The 18,668-nt window shown below is 42.8% G+C and overlaps 1 protein-coding gene and 1 pseudogene across 1 annotated transcript in view; one reads left to right on the forward strand and one right to left on the reverse strand.

The window, feature by feature from the left end:
• Nucleotides 1-18,668, reverse strand: part of IGFBP7 (insulin like growth factor binding protein 7) — a 75,363-nt gene that overhangs the window by 25,581 nt on the left and 31,114 nt on the right. The window lies entirely within an intron of this gene.
• LOC113611092 (protein FAM3C-like) lies at nt 7,634-8,448 on the forward strand (annotated as a pseudogene).

Raw genomic sequence — 18,668 nt, forward strand, 5'->3', positions numbered from 1 at the left:
TTTGCAAATCATTAAGAAGATGCCATCTTCTTAGAAAGTACCTTATATAGGCAGGAATCCTATGAAAACTTTATTTTTTTATTTTTATAAATTTATTTATTTTTGGCTGTGTTGGGTCTTCGTTGCTGCACGCGGGCTTTCTCTAGTTGCGGCGAGCGGGGGCTACTCTTCATTGTGGTGTGTGGGCTTCTCATTGTGGTGGCTTCTCTTGTTGCAGAGCACGGGCTCTAGGCATGCGGGCTTCAGTAGTTGTGCTGTGTGGGCTCAGAAGTTGTGGCTCGTGGGCTCTAGAGTGCAGGCTCAGTAGTTGTGGTGCATGGGCTTATTTGTGCCACGGTGCATGGGATCTTCCCAGACCAGGGCTCGAACCTGTGTCCCCTGCATTGGCAGGCGGATTCTTAACCACTGCGCCACCACGGAAGCCCCTTTTTTTTTTTTTTTAAATAGAAAACTTTAAAAGTCAATGTTAACAGTTAGTAAACATTCCTGGGCAGAGCCAAGCAATCCTTCTATTAGTGAAAATGTCTCCTCTTTGGGCTTAGATATGTTTCAGATTTACATCTTCATCTTGAGAAAAAATTTAACTGCCAGTAAGGGGAGAAGGGTTTGAAATGACTACATTTATTTAAACTATAAAATCCAGAATAAATAAGATCTGGCCCTGAGTATGTTCCCAGCCTCCTTTCTTGCCTCGTCCCTCCTGAACTCTGAGCTCCAGCCATAATGAACTTCAGTGTTCCTCAAATGTGTCCTGCTCTCCCTGGCCCCTAGCCTTTGGGCATGCCATTCCTTTTCCTGGAACATTCTCCCCATTTCCCATTCCTTCCCATCTTTGCCTAGTTAACCCCTAGATATCCTTTAGATCTCAGTTATCTTTTTGTTTGACAAACCTCCCTTGACGTCTTTCCTCATCCCCCTTCCCCCTATTTAGAATGGGGGCTTCTCAAGAATATACAATGGGGAGGACAGTCTCTTCAGCAAGTGGTGTTGGGTAAGTTGGACAGCCACATGTAAATCAATGAAGTTATAAGAAACCCTCACACCATGCACAAAAATAAACTCAAAATGGCTTAAAGACTTAAACATAAGACATGATACCATAAAACTCCTAAAAGAGAACATAGGCAAAACATTCTCTGATCTAAATCGTACCAATGTTTTCTCAGGTCAGTATCCCAAGGCAATAGAAATAAAAGCAACAGTAAACAAATGGGACCTAATCAAACTTACAAGCTTTTGCACAGCAAAGGAAACCATAAACAAAACAAAAAGACAACCTATGAACTGGGAGAAAATATTTGCAAATGATGCAACTAACAAAGGCTTAATTTCCAAAATATATGAACAGCTCATACAACTCAATAACAAAAAAACAAATAACCCGGGCTCCTCCGGTGGTGCAGTGGTTGAGAATCTGCCTGCCAATGCAGGGGACATGGGTTCGAGTCCTGGTCTGGGAAGATCCCACATGCCGCAGAGCAGCTAGGCCCATGAGCCACAACTACTGAGCCTGCGCATCTGGAGCTTGTGCTCTGAAACAAGAGAGGCCGCAACAGTGAGAGGCCCACGCACCACGATGAAGAGTGGCCCCCGCTCGCCGCAACTAGAGAAAGCCCACGCACAGAAACGAAGACCCAACACAGCCATAAATAAATAAATAAAATTAAAAAAAAAATAACCCAATTGAAAAATGTGCAGAAGACCTAAATAGACATTTCTCCAAAGAAGACATACAAATGGCCAAAAGGCACGTGAAAAGATGTTCAATGTTGCTAATTATTAGAGAAATGCAAATCAAAACTACAATAAGGTACCACCTCACACTGGTCAGAAGGGCCATCATTAAAAAAAGTCTATAAATAACAAATGCTGGAGAGGGTGTGGAGAAAAGGGAACCCTCCCTACACTGCTGGTGCGAATGTAAATTGGTGCAGCCACTATGGAGAACAGTACGGAGGTTCCGCAAAAGACTAAAAATAGAGTTGCCATATGATCCAGCAATCCTACTGCTGGGCATATACCTGGACAAAACTATAATTCGAAAAGACAGATGCACCCCAATGTTCACTGCAGCACTATTTACAACAGCCAAGACATGGAAACAATCTAAATGTCCATCAACATATGAATACATAAAGAAGATGTGGTGTATAAATATATACATATACACACACACACAATGGAATATTACTCAGCCATAAAAGAGAATGAAATAATGCCATTTGCAGCTACATGAATGGACCCAGAGATTATCATGCTAAGCAAAGTCAGAAAGAGAAAGACAAATACTATATGATACCACCTACATGTGGAATCTAAAATATGACACAAATGAACCTATCTATGAAACAGACTCACAGACATAGAGAACAGACTTGTGGTTGCCAAGGTTAGGGGAGGGGAGGGATGGACCGGGAGTTTGGGGCTAGTTGATGCAAACTATTACATATAGGATGGATAAACAACAAGGTCCTACTCTATAGCACAGGGAACAATATTCAATATCCTGAGATAAACCATAATGGAAAAGAATATAAAAAAGAATGTATATATATGTATAACTGAGTCACTTTGCTGTACACAGCAGAAATTAACCAACACTGTAAATCAACTATATTTCAATAAATAGAATGAGGGCCTCCTTCCTCGTTCTTGTATGGCTCTATTTACCCTCATCACAGCAATTTCTCAGGGCTTTAACTGTGTCTTCGCACCCCATTAGACTGTGGGCTCAATGCTGGTAAGGACAGGACAACTTCTCTCAAGTTCTGTTCTGTATCCCAGTGCCTGGCACTGAGTAAATGATCAACAAACCTGAGTAGCTGAGTGTACTGATGCTGTTACCAAAATATACACCAGGTTTTGTGCTTTCATGTAAAGGTTTAAGTAGCAAGACTTTAGGAACCATTCCAAGAGACTGGCTTCCTTTGTTGTTATTAAAAAGATTTGGTGGGGCTAGCTAGTTATAACTACTTTTATTCCAGAGTTTGTACAAGGGCATGTTTTACCATTTGGGCAGAAATTTTGATTACTGTGGCTTTTTTTTTTTTTTTTCCGCGGTACGCGGGCCTCTCACTGTTGTGGCCTCTCCCGTTGCGGAGCACAGGCTCCGGACGCGCAGACTCAGCAGCCATGGCTCACGGGCCCAGCCGCTTCGCAGCACGTGGGATCTTCCCAGACACGGGACACGAACCCGTGTCCCCTGCATCGGCAGGCGGACTCTCAACCACTGCGCCACCAGGGAAGCCCCTACTGTGGCTTTTTAAACATTGGTCCTCAGCTGTTCATACGTACAAACAGGCCAATGTTTAGGGATGCTCTGTTTATGTTCCTGACCCAGCTACTCAACTAGAGCAATAAAGTGGCCAGAGTTGCTGATGCTGTATTCTTATGCTTACATTAACATAGAGCATATGTTAAAAATCTATACAAAAGTAGCAATTTCATTCAAAAATTTAGATAAAACCCAGGAGACAAAAGATAAAGGATGACTCTATAGCAAAATGCTGCCTTATTAGTCAGTTTATAAGATTTAAAAATTGGGGGTCACTGGTCAGACTTTTAGTGGGAGAAACCAGAGTGAAGTTTGGGGCAACTATTTAAAAGTGCAAAAGGGCAAGTCTATGTTGACAAGCAATAATGTTATATTAGAAAAGATGGATTTAAAAGCAACAATCAGCAAAGCATAAACCCCAGTTCCCTAAAACATGTTAAAAACATTTATGTGAGGTTTTAAGTGAAAAAGGTCCACTGTAAAGTCTGTTTCCAAACGTGAAAGAAGAATTGCTGATTCCACGTGCAGAGGAAAAGCACCGGCTGACAGACAGGCCCTTTCCGGTGGGATGGTTGACAGGAGACAGTACTGAGATTCTCCTCTTGTGGTAAATAAATCCTACCCTATTAATACTTCCATGATCTTAAATTATCACATAGCCAGTGACCTTTAGATGTAGAAGGACCCTAAGATCCATCTTGTCCAAATTCTCATTTTATAGATGAGGTTTGGGAGGGGCGCTGATTCAACATTTGCCTACACTCATTCCAGGATGCGGGCAGAAGCAGAACTAGAACGGTATGAATTCATTTCCTTGTACTTTATTAATAATCAGAAAAAACATTATCTGTTCTCAATCAGCCGGCTGCCATCTGAACAGTGTAAAGCTGAGAGATTAGAAAGGTGCGGAGCAAAAGCATTAAGCATGAACAGCTGCATTTCCCAGGCAGAAGGGCGGCACACAGTTTAGTTGTGGGAGTATTTCCAATTTGCATGAATGGAACATGGACAAGTAAGATAAAGCTGGCTCCAGAAAAGTAATTCCCCCAATTTCCATGAGCCTGGGATTTGGGAAACTGCGGTCTGCTCTGGAATTCGGGGACATGACGAACGATACTGGGAAGAACTCCCTAGGTGACCTCAACCTATGCACACACAGAGGCTTGTCAAGGTCCCAGGTGCTGGGCTCGCCCACGGGTTGTGGCTGAGACAGAAAAACAAAGGAAAACAAAAATGCTCCCCAAACACGCACGTAAGCAAAAACGATCTTCCTGAGTTCTCTGCCAAGAGAACTGGAGCCACAAAGGATGAGTTCAAGAATCTGATTCATCCATCAAGACAAATCAACTCAGTCTAAGGAGGCTAGAAGGGCAATTGAGGTAAACAGAAGTTCAGTTTCAGAAAGAGCCTTTGCAGAAAACACAGAGGCCATCCCTGGAATCGAACTCCATAGTGAAAACAGAAAAGGGCTCACTCTTAAGGCATGGAGTTCTGAACATGCCAACAGGTGGACATGTTCCAAGGGGCAGCTCCAGAGGCAAACAGCACCAAGATGTTAGCCCTCCTCCCATGTGGAGTCTGGGTTCTGAGCCAGCTCCTTGCTGAGCCGAAGAAGCATCTCTAGTGAAGAAGGCCTGATAGCACTGTTCAAGTTCAGCAACAGCTAAGGAAAGTCATATTGGCGAAAAGTACTTCCCCTCCAAGAGTGCCAAGCTCCTGGGCTGGCCTGGAGCATCGACCCTTGCTCATGGTCAAAGCCACTACTCTTACCTGTATCATTTCTCTGGTTTGGCTGGCCAGTTGTTTCCCCAGTTCCCTCCCCCACTGCTAGCCCCCATGCCAGCCACAGATTGGAGTTTGTGTCCACATTCTCTTTCTCTTTGTCTCCAGGTATCACTAGAGTATCTGGTCCAGATCCTGTTCATCCCTTCTGCTTCATGGGTCTCCCATCCCCTTATCAAATCCTCCCTTTTTAGGTGGAGCCGAATTCTGCTGCCCTTGAATGTGGGCTAGACTTAATGACTCCATTCTAATGAAAAGGATGTGGTGGAAGTGACAATATGTGAAATCTGAGACTAAGTCGTTAAAGGCATTGCAGCTTCCTTCTTGCTTTTTCTCAGATCACTTGGTCTGGAAGAAGCCAGTTGCCATGTTGTTAGGATGCTCAAGCAGTGCAATGGAGATGTCCACGTGATGAGGAACTAAGCCCTCAGGACAATAGGCATGTGAGTGAGCCAACTTGGAAACAGATTCTCCAACTTCAAACTTTCAGATGACTAGCCCCCACTGACATCTTGACTGCAACCTCATGAGAGACCCCCAAGCCAAAGACTATTTAGATAAGCCAGTCCCAAATTTCTGACCCACGGAAACTGTATGAGATAATAGATATTCATTGTTGTTTTATTTAGGCTGCAAATTTTGGACTAATTTATTGTGTAGCAGTAAATAACTAATACAACATCTTTGAGCTCTCTCTACCGTCAACTAGAGTTGTCCCTTAATTAATCATAATCTCTTTTTGGAGAAGGAGGGTTTTTTGTTTTTGTCATACAGTTCTTTCCTCAAGGGTTACGACAAAACCTCCCACATTTGTACAGTCCTCATGGATGGACATTTATTGATTTGGGGTCATTACGGCTAAGTCTCAAGGAGGTCACTGCAATAATGATAATATGCATTTTCAAGGACTGTTCTTTGTACATGCTCTCCTAGAATCTTTTATGTTACTTCATCGTTATATAAAAAATAATTGGACCTTGTATCCCCCCAGGATCCCCCAAATATAAGCCTTAACTGTGAGCATTTGTAACCTTAAACAGCCCATAGAAACTACAAAAGACTTTTTTTTTTTCCTTAAGGGTCTTATATTCACACTTTAGGAAACAGTGAGATTAATCTGCCATATACTACAACATGGATAAACCTTGAGGACACTAACCTAAGTGAAATAAGCCAGTCATAGAAAAACAAATGTTGCATGATTTCACTCACACGAAGGATCTAAAGTTGTCAAACTCATAAAAGCAGAAAGTAGAATGGTGGTTGCCAGGGGCTAGAGGTGGGGGAGATGCAGAGTTGCTGTTCAATGTTTCTGCAAGATGAGAAAGTTCTAGAAATTTGCTGTATACCAATGTGCCTATATTTAATAATACTGTATGTACACTTAATTTGTTAACAGGGTAGATTTTTTAAAATTGAGGTATGCATTTTCTACCTCAATTTAAAAAAAAAGGAAATAGTGAGTGAGATTAAAATGACCTTATTCCAAGATTCACAGCAGTGATTCCTTTTTTGCAACGCCTTTTCCAATACACCACTGAGTGTCATGTCATCCCCAAGCCCCCTCAAAACTAAAAAATTTTTTACTTGTTTTTACATTAAAAAACAAAAAATGTTGCTTTCTTCTTCCTGGAGGATTGATAGGGTGAAAAGGGAGGTAGGATCTCATACAAACCAAACGTAAGGATAGGTTGTTACAATTCCCAGAAGTTTGGGAATCATTGATCTGGAGATATGTTGAGGTTTCAGAAGAAGTATGCTTGAAAAAACATCTGACATGTGCCTAGAGCCGGTGCTCTGCAGCAAGAGAAGCCACCGCAATGAGAAGGCTGTGCACCTCAACGAAGAGTAGCCCCAGCTCGCCACAACTAGAGAAAGCTTGTGCGCAGCAATGAAGACCCAATGCAGCCAAAAATAAATAATTAAAAAACAAACTTTCAGGCAAAGAATTAGAAAAATGTTAGCCATAAAAAAGTACAAATAAGTAATAAAAAAAATCTGAGCATTTGAAAAAGCTAAGCTCCAATCAAAGGACTGCTGTCGCCAGTTTACTATCTAATTCTCCATAGAGACAAGACCTATAGACATCATGCCCAAGAGATCAAGGCAAAACAGAAGCCAGTGAAGACTCAGATAAGAAATGAGCTAATGCCCAGATAAGAGGAGCCTAGTAATGCATCAGCAATGACAGAGAAAAATAAGGAGACTGAAATACTTTCTATCCGTTAATACATGATTGGGGTCAAAAGTGAAGAACAGGGCTTCCCTGGTGGCGCAGTGGTTGAGAATCCGCCTGCCAATGCAGGGGACATAGGTTCGAGCCCTGGTCTGGGAAGATCTCACAGGCCACGCAGCAACTAAGCCCGTGTGCCACAACTACTGAGCCTGCGTGCCAAAATTACTGAGCCCACACGCCACAACTACTGAAGCCCGCGCACCTAGAGCCCGTGCTCCGCAACAAGAGAAGCCACCGCAATGAGAAGCCCGCGCTCCGGGGAGAAGCCGGAGGAGCGAGCGGGCCCGCGAGGCAGAGAGGCAGGCAGGAGGCCAGAGCTTATTTAATGAAAAGTGCCACAGACTGAAAAACCAAACATGAAGGTAGCAGGTGCTGCAAAGTTGGTGGTGTGGTAGCCGTGGCAGTATTTTTACTGACATTCTATGTTATTTCTCAAGCATTTGAAATAAAAATGGATGCGAGTTTAGGAAAACTATTTGCAAGGTCAGCAATGGACGCAGTTGCACGTTCCACAAAACCTCCCAGGTATAAATGTGGGATCTCAAAAGCTTGCCCTGAGAAGCATTTTGCTTTTAAAATGGCACGTGGAGCAGCCAGTGTGGTAGGACCCAAAATCTGCCTGGAGGAGAATGTTTTAATGAGTGGTGTTAAGAATAATGTTGGAAGAGGAATCAATGTTGCCTAGGTAAATGGAAAAACAGGAGATCTAATAGACACCAGATATTTTGACATATGGGGAGGAAATGTGGCCTCATTTATTGAGTTTCTGAAGGCCATACAAGATGGAACAATAGTCTTAATGGGAACATATGATGATGGAGCAACCAAACTCAATGATGAGGCCCGGCAGCTCATTGCTGAACTGGGGAGTACATCTACTACTCATCTTGGTTTTAGAGACAACTGGGTCTTCTGTGGTGGAAAAGGCATTAAGACAAAAAGGCCTTTTGAACAGCACATAAAGAGCAATAAGGACACAAACAAATATGAAGGATGGCCCGAAGTTGTAGAAATGGAAGGATGCATTCCCCAGAAGCAAGACTGATGTGGAGAAAATTGAAGAGAGCTCACTTTCACTTGCTAATGGGAAAGCCCTGATGGAAAAACTACATGTAAATATTTTAAGAGCATGCAGCCATCTCGTTGTGTGCATGACCATTATCTCTTTTGGTGTCAGGATTATTTATTGCTAAGGTAAATAGACATCTTTGTAAATAGTCATAATGAGCAAATCACTGAACCATTTCTAAGCACATCTCCCTAATGGTACAATGTTCAGACTGCGATGATAATGGCACCTTTTAATTCTAAAACCATTACCCAATGGATAACTGAACAGATTTGAAAACTATGTCGATATAGGGCTTCCCTGGTGGCGCAGTGGTTGAGAGTCCGCCTGCCGATGCAGGGGACACGGGTTCGTGCCCCAGTCCAGGAAGATCCCACCTGCCGCAGAGCGGCTGGGCCCGTGAGCCATGGCCGCTGAGCCTGCGTGTCCGGAGCCTGTGCTCCACAACGGGAGAGGCCACAACAATGAGAGGCCCGCGTACCGCAAAAAAAACAAACAAAAAAACCCTATATCGATATATATATACTAGTCACTGTGAAAATCTATCATGGGATAATATGAATTTTAGAGAGGAGACTTTTCTTTTATAAATATATATATATATAAATAAATATATAAATATATATATAAATATATATAACCTTTTGATGATAGTATCTTTTAAATTAAAAAGATATGGGGCCAGTTGTGTGTGTAATGTTACTTTACAGTCTGACTCCCCTGTTCTATTTCTTTTTTCTTAGTCTTTCTCTTCCCTTCCCAAGAAACCTAGAAATAAAATATGAAGGCTTATATCCAATATGTGAAAAGCACAACAGAATTCTTTGTTTAATGTACACAGTAAAAAGTAAATATATAAATGTAGGTGGCATCAGGGCTGTAGCTTGCTGGATTTTGTGGTAACAGTGTGCATAAGTTGATTTGGTATAAGCTGTTTAGAGTAAGACAGGAGGGGGCAACTTCACAGAGCTGAGGAACCAGGCCAGGTCCCTTCCCCAGCCTTGGTAGGTCATTCAGGACAGCGTGTCAGTATAGTTAGAGAAATACTGGCCTAAGTTTTCCTTATTTAAGTGTCATCAGCATTGACCAAATGGTTTGGAAAGAGGCATGCTTTAATGTCACAATAATAATTTTGGATTGTAAGCCAAGAAATTCTGTATTTACTTTCATCTAACTTCATAATAGTAATTTTTGCCTGAAAAGATGACGACATATTTTAAAAAGTCCTAATTACTGATTGGGACTGATAACATTTAAAAATAATTTGACACACAATGACTTTATACCCAACTCTACATAAAAATATAAGAGATCTAACTTCAGATGTTCACAAAATGACTCAAGTTTTTAAAATATTTTTAGGGCATTAAATATCTGTTGTGTGTGAAGTGTCAAACTGGAACATAAAAAATGTTAACAATCAAACTGCTATTCACAGTAAAAGGCAGCACTTCAATTTTGGATTTAATTTTAGATGACTTATATAAGAAAAATTAAAAGCGGTATTTTTTATTTTGTTATAAACCAAGGCGAAAGTTATTCAGCTAGTTCTTAAATATCAGGGCGTCTGGGGGCACCGTTTCTTCCCTCAAACTGAATATAATTCATGTATGCACCTTACACACCTAACAATTTTTGTAGACTTTTCAGATTTTTGGTGCTGATACACTAAATCACATTCAGCATGTGTGTTTTGACATGTAAAATACTTCCCTCAATTCTGTAAATTAAAAGAATGGCTATTTTACAGGTCCAGGGATTGTGAAATAAGTGTTGCTTTTTTCTTTTTAAATAATGAGAATAACTACTCTTGGTTTTACACTGTGAATTTTTTGGTATTATCTGGCAAAGTAATATGCCTATAGAACTTCACACAGATTTGTCAAGCGTGTACTGTACTGCTTAACATGCAAAATTAAAGTCATTCCTATGGGTAAACACACTAATATCCTCAGGCTATATCTTAACATGGATAGAATTTAAGTATCTAAATGGCAGGACATCCCTTTCAAGATAAGGACTATCACGTGATAGCTTTGTAGAGCTGTATAAAATGCCAAAAGAAGGGATAAAGATTGGTTATGTAACTGTTTTCATGCAGTATGCTATTGGTTCAATTCTGCCTTGTATAGATTATGTCAACATAACTTTGGGAAGCAATAATTTTACTATATTTTATTTTCAGATAGCTTTTAAAAATCAGCATTGTAAATGCAGCAATGCTCCTTTAATGTTCAGAATTTTCATTAAAATCAGAAATTTGGCATTGACACTTTGGTTTCTTTTAATGGTGTTGAAGGACTTATGGATACGTATTTTTTTATTTGTAATCATAGAGGCTGTCCCAGACTGTTAAAATTCAGCAAAGACAGTAGGAAAATAAGTGATATGTGGGAAATTAAAGAAAAATTGAGGTAGAATCTTTATATTCCTGACTTTAATTTGATTAAAGTTTATCACTGTTCTTTCAAAACAAGAAGCCTGCGCAACGCAACTAAGAGTAGCCCCCGCTCACCACAACTAGAGAAAGCCCGTGTGCAGCAACGAAGACCGAACGCAGCCAAAAATAAATAAATATTTTTTTTTTTTTTTTTTTTGCGGTACGCGGGCCTCTCGCTGTTGTGGCCCCTCCGGCTGCTGAGCACAGGCTCCGGACGCGCAGGCTCAGCGGCCATGGCTCACGGGCCCAGCCGCTCCGTGGCATGTGGGATCCTCCCGTACCGGGTCACGAACCTGTGTCCCCTGCATCGGCAGGCGGACTCTCAACCACTGTGCCACCAGGGGAGCCCAATAAATTTATTTTTTTTTTTAAAAAGTGAAGAACATGCAGATAGCAAGTTTCTGTTATATCATTTTCCACAAAAAAGGAAAAAATATCGAAGGAGAGGAAATGGCACATGAAGGGTTAAATTTTCAGGATGCATATACATAATTATCAACGCCATGTAGTAAACCAGGAATGGGGTTAGTGGAAGGCAGGGAGGGAAGTGAAAAGAAACTTCGGGTGTTATATGGATAAGGAGAAAGGGCCAAATTATGTTTAAATTTAGAACATCCACTAATGCTCTCCAAGTTGTCTGACAGCTGGAATGTGCTTTCGCTTCAATCATTCCTCAACTTGCTTTTTTTCTTTTGTTTCTAACATTAAAAGCTAATTCTGTGAAGCTTTTCAATTTGCCATTCTGGTGTGCAGAATCCATCTGAAGGACATGAGAGAAAAGCCAAAGCTCTAAGGAAGCCTTTCTAGCCAAGACTAGAGAATGTTCTGAGCCTCTTGCCCAGACATACAGTAGGGTCCAGGGCGGGGGTCTTCCTCCAGGCCACCACTCTCAGGCTTTCCTCCAGGAGTGACAGAGACTGTTATATCCTCTCCTTGTATGGTTTCAGGACAGAATATTACCATGAGACACACTGACTTGCCCAGGAAGGAAACTCAAATTGGTGTAGAAGCCTGAAGGCCCCTCTGAGTCTCGGACCATCTGTGGGGCTGGACGGAGCAGAAGAGAAGAATAAAGATGGCAAATGAGCGGAAGCTGGGCAGGAAGCAGAGGCGGGGCCACGGGGGAACTTCCAGTTACTGGGATCTCTCTCTCTCTCTCTGGGTTGTTTATGGTCCCTCACCACAAAACACAGATGGGAGGTCCGCCACCAGGAGTTCTCTTTAGATTTCCTGCAGGAATCTTAGGTGAGTCTTTCCTTCTTCTAGAAGTCCTTCCACAGTAAGATGTTTTCTCTTCAAAATGCCGATCATACTCACTGTACAATGTTGTCTTATTAAGAAATAAATTTTATAAAGAGGAGGCTGGTTTAAATAAAAATGAAAATCACGTAGATACTCATTTCATGTTTGTTTTTTAACATCTTTATTGGAGGTTAATTGCTTTACAATGTTGTGTTAGTTTCTGCCTTATAACAGACTGAATCAGCTATACATATACGTATGCCCCCACATCTCTTCCCTCTTGCATCTCCCTCCCACCCTCCCTAACCCACCCCTCTAGGTGGTCACAAAGCACTGAGCTGATCTCCCTGTGCTATGTGGCTGCTTCCCACTAGCTATCTATTTTACATTTGGTAGTGTATATATGTCCATGCCACTCTCTCACTTCGTCCCAGCTCACCCTTCCCCCTCCCCGTGTCTTCAAGTCCATTCTCTACGTCTGCGTCTTTATTCCTGTCCTGCCCCTCATTTCATGTTTGACAGAGCTTTTTCTATCTTTGTTTCCCCTATCCTGTCTCCCACTCCCAAATCTGACTATATTCACACAGATTCTGTTTATCTATGCATTTCCATTATGGCTAACAGATAAAAAAAGCGCATTTCCCGCTGAAAATCACATTTAACAAATCCCTTTGGGGGACAGAAAGAAGTGCACACCACTGAAAAAGATTAGTTTGTAGGAGGCAGAAGTCAGGCCCCAATCACTCCTTTGCATTAAGCTCTAGTTAAAATGAGGTGGGCGCCACAGGCCACATTTATAATGATGGAAGTTTCTCAATCTCTGACTGTGGGCCTGAACCTCTGTGAGACCATAATCGGCCTCAAAAACATGCAAAATGAACCACCAAAAGTTTAAATAAGAATGCTTCTCTTCTGAATGCCTCAGACCCCTTGAGCCGGCTCACAGATTTGGGGGAGGAGTAATGAGCAACGAACACAGGGGGGCCTCAGTGCATTTTTCTATTTGGTTAAGATTGATTCCTCCTGAAAAACAAATGTGATCGATCTGGAAGATCCATGCTGAACAGTACAACACAATGTATTCAAGAATGTACTGAAACAAAACTGCTCATTAAAAAGGCCAATTTTTCTGCAGATGGGCTCTCCCTGCACGTGTTCGTTTTTCACTACATGCTATTTCTTCTGCTCTAAACACACCAGGCTCACCTAGTTAAGGAAGCCCCTCGGTCCCTGTGCATGTGGCAGTGGTGAAACCTAGCTGGAGGAAGTGTGTGAACCAGTACAAGCTGCAGCAGGAGTATATTTGGGCCAAAACTGATGCTGATCAAGGCACAACTCTAGGTCCTACTGAAGGCACCGTTTCTTATATCTCCGGGGTACGAAACACTAGCTTGGAACTTACAAAGAACGTTCCTCTTTCTTGCTCTAGCCTTTGGAAAGCCTCTTCTAGTCAAACACTACGTTCCATGCTGCTATTGAGTACATATATGTCTCATCAAATCAGGCGAGTTCTGCGTGGGTAAGAGAAGGACCAGGGCTTCCCTGGTGGCGCAGTGGTTGAGAATCTGCCTGCCGATGCAGGGGACACGGGTTCGAGCCCTGGTCTGGGAGGATCCCACATGCCGCGGAGCAACTGGGCCCGTGAGCCACAACTACTGAGCCTGCGCGTCTGGAGCTTGTGCTCCGCACCAAGAGAGGCCGCGACAGTGAGAGGCCCGCGCACCACGATGAAGAGTGGCCCCCGCTTGCCACAACTAGAGAAAGCCCTCGCACAGAAACAAAGACCCAACACAGCCAAAAATAAATAAATAAATTAATTAATTAATTAAATAAAATTAAAAAAATTAAAAAAAAAAAGAGAAGGACCAGTCAGTAGGAGGCCTACTGGGGCTGTTACACTTAGCAGGCCTATTTCTTTCCTCTATCTGTGCTGACAAATGTTCGCTTTCAGTCTGGCACTGTCCCCGGTTCCTGATCATTCAGGCTTAGACTAAGCGACTCCAGATTCCAACGCTGGCGGGTTCCAACACACACGAGGTAAGACAGCTTCCCTTGGTTTTTCCTGGGTGGTCCCTCAGTGGGCAGGATCCTCTAACAGCACAGGCTGGGCCATCACCCCCCGCCCACAGTCCTGGCTCCCAGCCCAGCAGAGGGGGCTGGGCTGGGTCAATATGATGACAGGTGTAAGGGAGCCACACTGGTGCTGTGCATACTGTCTTCCCTCAATACCTGCAGGGGTTTGGATCCAGGAGTACTCACGGATACCAAAATCCACAGATGCTCAAGTTCCTTATGTAGAATGGCGCCGTGCGATGAATACAGTTGGCTGTGGGTATACGGAGGATGAAAAGCCCATGGATTTGGAGGGCCGACTGTACTTGGCGTGGGGGAATATCTGGGGACTCAGGAAGGCAGGTCCACAGTGGCTTTCAAAACTTTGAGCCTGCTTAAGAGGTCTTGTCTTGAACAGCTTTTCTCTGCGGATTGTGAACCCTTGCTGCGGAAAGGGAGGTGGTTATAAAGAAAGCCAGAACTGCCTGAGAACTAGGGTCTCTGGATCAGAAGGGGCAATAAGATGGGCCTTCTGAGTAGCCCCATGAGCTTGCACGGCTGCGAAGGAACTGGCCAGGCTTGGAGTCAGTCAGGATAAGACATCAGAGTCATCATCACCACCTCCAGCTTGCCCCACCATCACTGCCCATTTGTGGAGAACTTTCTAAACTGTGTTATCTTACCTGACCCACAGCACAGAGCTGTGGAGTTGGTTGAGAGCCTCTGTGACCCCTAATGCACAGAGATGAGGAGACACAGTGTGTGTGTGTGTATGGGTACTCAGAGTAACCTGCCTGAGGCCAGCGACTCACACAGCGGGTCCTGGTCTGAGCACACAGATCTCCAAACTGCATTTTCTTTGGAAAATGCACCTCTAACACATAACTAAACCATTTATTGTTTCTGCCCGTCCCTCCCTCTCTCCTACCTGCCTTGGAAGGTATGAAAAGGTGAAAGTGAGCCATCATTGGCAACTGGGTTCTGCTTGTCAATCAGGCAAGCCGAAAAGCACTACGTGATTCTTTCATTTATGTCTGTCACTATGCAGGATGCTCCAGTTTCCTCTCCAACCTTACTTCAGCGGCTTAATGTCACTCTTGCCAAAATGCTCCACTCCTTTTCCTTTATCTCTCGATAAAGGAGGAGGCCCTCCTTTCATACGACCATTTGCTTGCTGCCCTATTTATACCATTCTAATAACTGAGCCCTCTTTTTTGTTTTTGTTTTTTTTAAAAACACCTTTTCAGGGTTTCCCTGGTGGCGCAGTGGTTGAGAGTCCGCCTGCCGATGCAGGGGACACGGGTTCGTGCCCCGGTCCGGGAAGATCCCACATGCCGCGGAGTGGCTGGGCCCGTGAGCCATGGCTGCTGAGCCTGCGCGTCCAGAGCCTGTGCTCCGCAATGGGAGAGGCCACAACAGTGAGAGGCCCGCGTATCGTGCAGAAAAAAAAAACAAAAACAAAAAAACACCTTTTCAGACAGCTTGCTTCAAGTCTTTCAATTAAAAGAAAAAAGATACATCTCCTTAAAAAAAAAAAAAGTCACCAGCACCCAAGTATTGCCCTGCTTCAGGAACTTGTACTTCATTTGGTATACTCTGTGTTGAAACAATATAGCATTATCTACTTTGAATACACTAGAAGCCCTCCCGGTAGCTTTTTTGTATAAGAGACATTAAATCTGGTTGGAACTCAACAAGAAACAGTGTCATGTGGGAAATCCTTGCCTGTTGGACCCTTGACTGATCACATTTCAAAGCCCAGTGCTGTGCTAAAGGGCATCTTTCTTTAAAAATAAAGCAATCCTATTAGTCAGATCCTTCTCTGCACACCATAGCTTTGAAGGAATTTGAGAGTTTGCAAATTCAAAGTTGAAAATTAAAAACCCACGAATAAGACTTGAATCCATTTATTCATGGTAAAATGAATATAGCTTTGAAAAGTCTACCCTCATTAGGATCATTTCAATGTGATCTGTGATCTGGAGTGAGTCTGTTTAACTAGGCTCTTGCCACAGAAAGAGACCCATTTTCTAAAGCAAGTCCTGTCTTCAAAGGACTCAGGAGACACCACAGAATAATATTAAATAAAGTGCAATTCTTTTTCGAGAATGTTTCATTGTTTTCTTAATCAGTGTTATTTTTATTTTGCCAGATATAGAGTACCTCTTCCCCTTCCCCCTCAAATGCATTAAAATAAACCCTGGCCCCTGCTGGAGTGATCAAAGCTTCCCAATTCACAGAGGAATGTCCGTTCCTCCAAGCCTGGGGAGGTTTCCTAACTAATGAACTAGAACACTGTCAGATGTCTGGTTGCCAAGTAATATATTAAAGTGCTTTTCTAATGAGATTTCTGCAAGGTAACTATAAAACCATGAAAAGCACATTAACCTTCAGTAAAGCAAAAACATTTAAAAAAAATAACCAAATGCCTTTAAGGAAGAGAAGAGTTCAACACAGCAGCTAAAAAGCTGAAGAGAATTTGACAAGTGGAAAAATAAAGCCCAACAATTTCACATCTGAGAAAAAAGGGTGGACACAAAGCAGAGCAATGTAGGAGTTAGATCAAAGGGAGCCACCTGATGATCTCAATATGTGACTTTAAACGTCTCCCTCTCCATGCACCCCTGTCTATTTGTAACATGGATCTGTGATAAACATAGCTACAAATGCCCCCTCTTATGAAAAGAAGGAACAGCTTTTCACTTTTAGAACTTGTGCCTGAGAATTGAGCAACAGTCCACACAAATCTTGAATGTCAAGGATCCTTTTGTTAGAACCCACATGAGGAACTCTCACGTGAAATACAAACGATAGCAATGACTCGAAGTCTCTATCACGGACCACTCAGAAACAGTTTGGGGAAATCCTTCTAGTTGGCTTCTGCTTATCACCCTTTCTTTATTATTTAACCATGGAGTCTACCATGACATCAGTGAGGCTAGGAGGCTGGAGGCCATCTGTCTGGGTCTGCATTTGTGTGACCCTGTGGCTGCAGTGTGTTCTGTATTGATCCGGTCAGTCCTGCAGCCCTGGATCTTGTTCAAACTCTTAACCACCCGTCAAAGACTGGTGTGGGGTCTGAAAACCAACACAGAAGGTGATGTGGGTGTTTAGCTTAAAGAAGAGATGCCTGGGGTGGGGGACTACCTGTTAAATATCTTCTACCATCTGAAGGGATGCCATGTCAGGGAATGAGGAGTCTTGATGTTACTTACTCCCAAAGGAAGCACTAAGATCAAAGACGCATCGCATATTTAAAGTCAGGGTAACACAGCGTTTGTCAGCAGTTAAGGATCTCTAACAATTTCAAATGCATCCATGCGTGGATGAGCAAAGGCTGAGAGTTGTCAGGGATGGATTCTTCATTTTATTCACAATTTCAATCAGATCCAATCAAACGATGGATTGATTCCAAAGGAAAATTTTTTATTACTTAATATTATCGTTTCTTTTAAATAGCTAACCAAGAACTGGGAAATGATTTACTCCAGATTAATAGAATTAAAGTATTTTTCAAAATATGGTGCCTGGATTTATACAGAGCAAAACAAAATAAGGCATGTATTCATGGGTATGAAATATTTGCTTCAATGGGACCATAGAACACAATAAATCAGTCCTCTCTTTGCAGAGGTTCTCCAAGGAAAGCACACTTTAAAAAGTCAAATAGGGACATCCCTGGTGGTGCAGTGGTTAAGAATCCGCCTGCCAATGCAGGGGATACGGGTTCGAGCCCTGGTCCAGGAAGATCCCACATGCTGCGGAGCAACTAAGCCCGTGCGCCACAACTACTGAGCCTGTGCTCTAGAGCCCGCAAGCCACAACTACTGAGCCTGTGCTCTAGAGCCCGCAAGCCACAACTACTGAGCCTATGTGCCACAACTACTGGAAAGCCCGCGTGCCTAGAGCCTGCGCTCCGCAACAAGAGTAGCCACTGCAATGAGAAGCCCGCACACTGCAACCAAGAGTAGCCTCCGCTCGCCGCAACTAGAGAAAGCCAGCGTGCAGCAACGAAGACCCAATACAACCAAAAATAAAGTAATAAATAAATTTATTTAAAAAAAAAGTCAAATAATTGACAGAACAATGACCCTGGCACTCCAGGTCCAATGCACGTGCTGGGATGCAGCCTTCAGTTGAAATCTGTCCTGACAGTTGAAATCTGTCCTGAAGCTTTAGTCTTCAGGAATGTGATAGAAAATGGAAAGCAAAGGGAACAGAACTGCTGTGTTGTGAACATAATCTCTGGATTCAGACAGATCTAGGTGATGTTGGGTAAGTTACCTAACATTTTGAGCCTCAGTTTTCTCATTGATAAAAATGGTGTAATAATAAGTACCAGGGCCCACGGGATTGTTAGGATGTGTGCACAGGGCTTTCCATGCTGTCTGGCACACAGTGAGTACTCCATAAACGGTCACTGTTATTTATGATTTCAAATTAATTATTTTAAAGTGGACTAGGATTTGTTTCCCTGGTTAAGGAGGAAGCTGGACCCAGTGACTTTCCTAGTTTCTAACCACCATATACTCTGTTATCCTATTTCATGCTAATTGTTTCCCCTCAACTCAGT

Source organism: Aethalodelphis obliquidens, unplaced genomic scaffold, assembly GCF_003676395.1.
Source record: "Aethalodelphis obliquidens isolate GAN/ISIS:26980383/991018 unplaced genomic scaffold, ASM367639v1 scaffold67, whole genome shotgun sequence".
Classification (NCBI taxonomy): domain Eukaryota; kingdom Metazoa; phylum Chordata; class Mammalia; order Artiodactyla; family Delphinidae; genus Aethalodelphis; species Aethalodelphis obliquidens.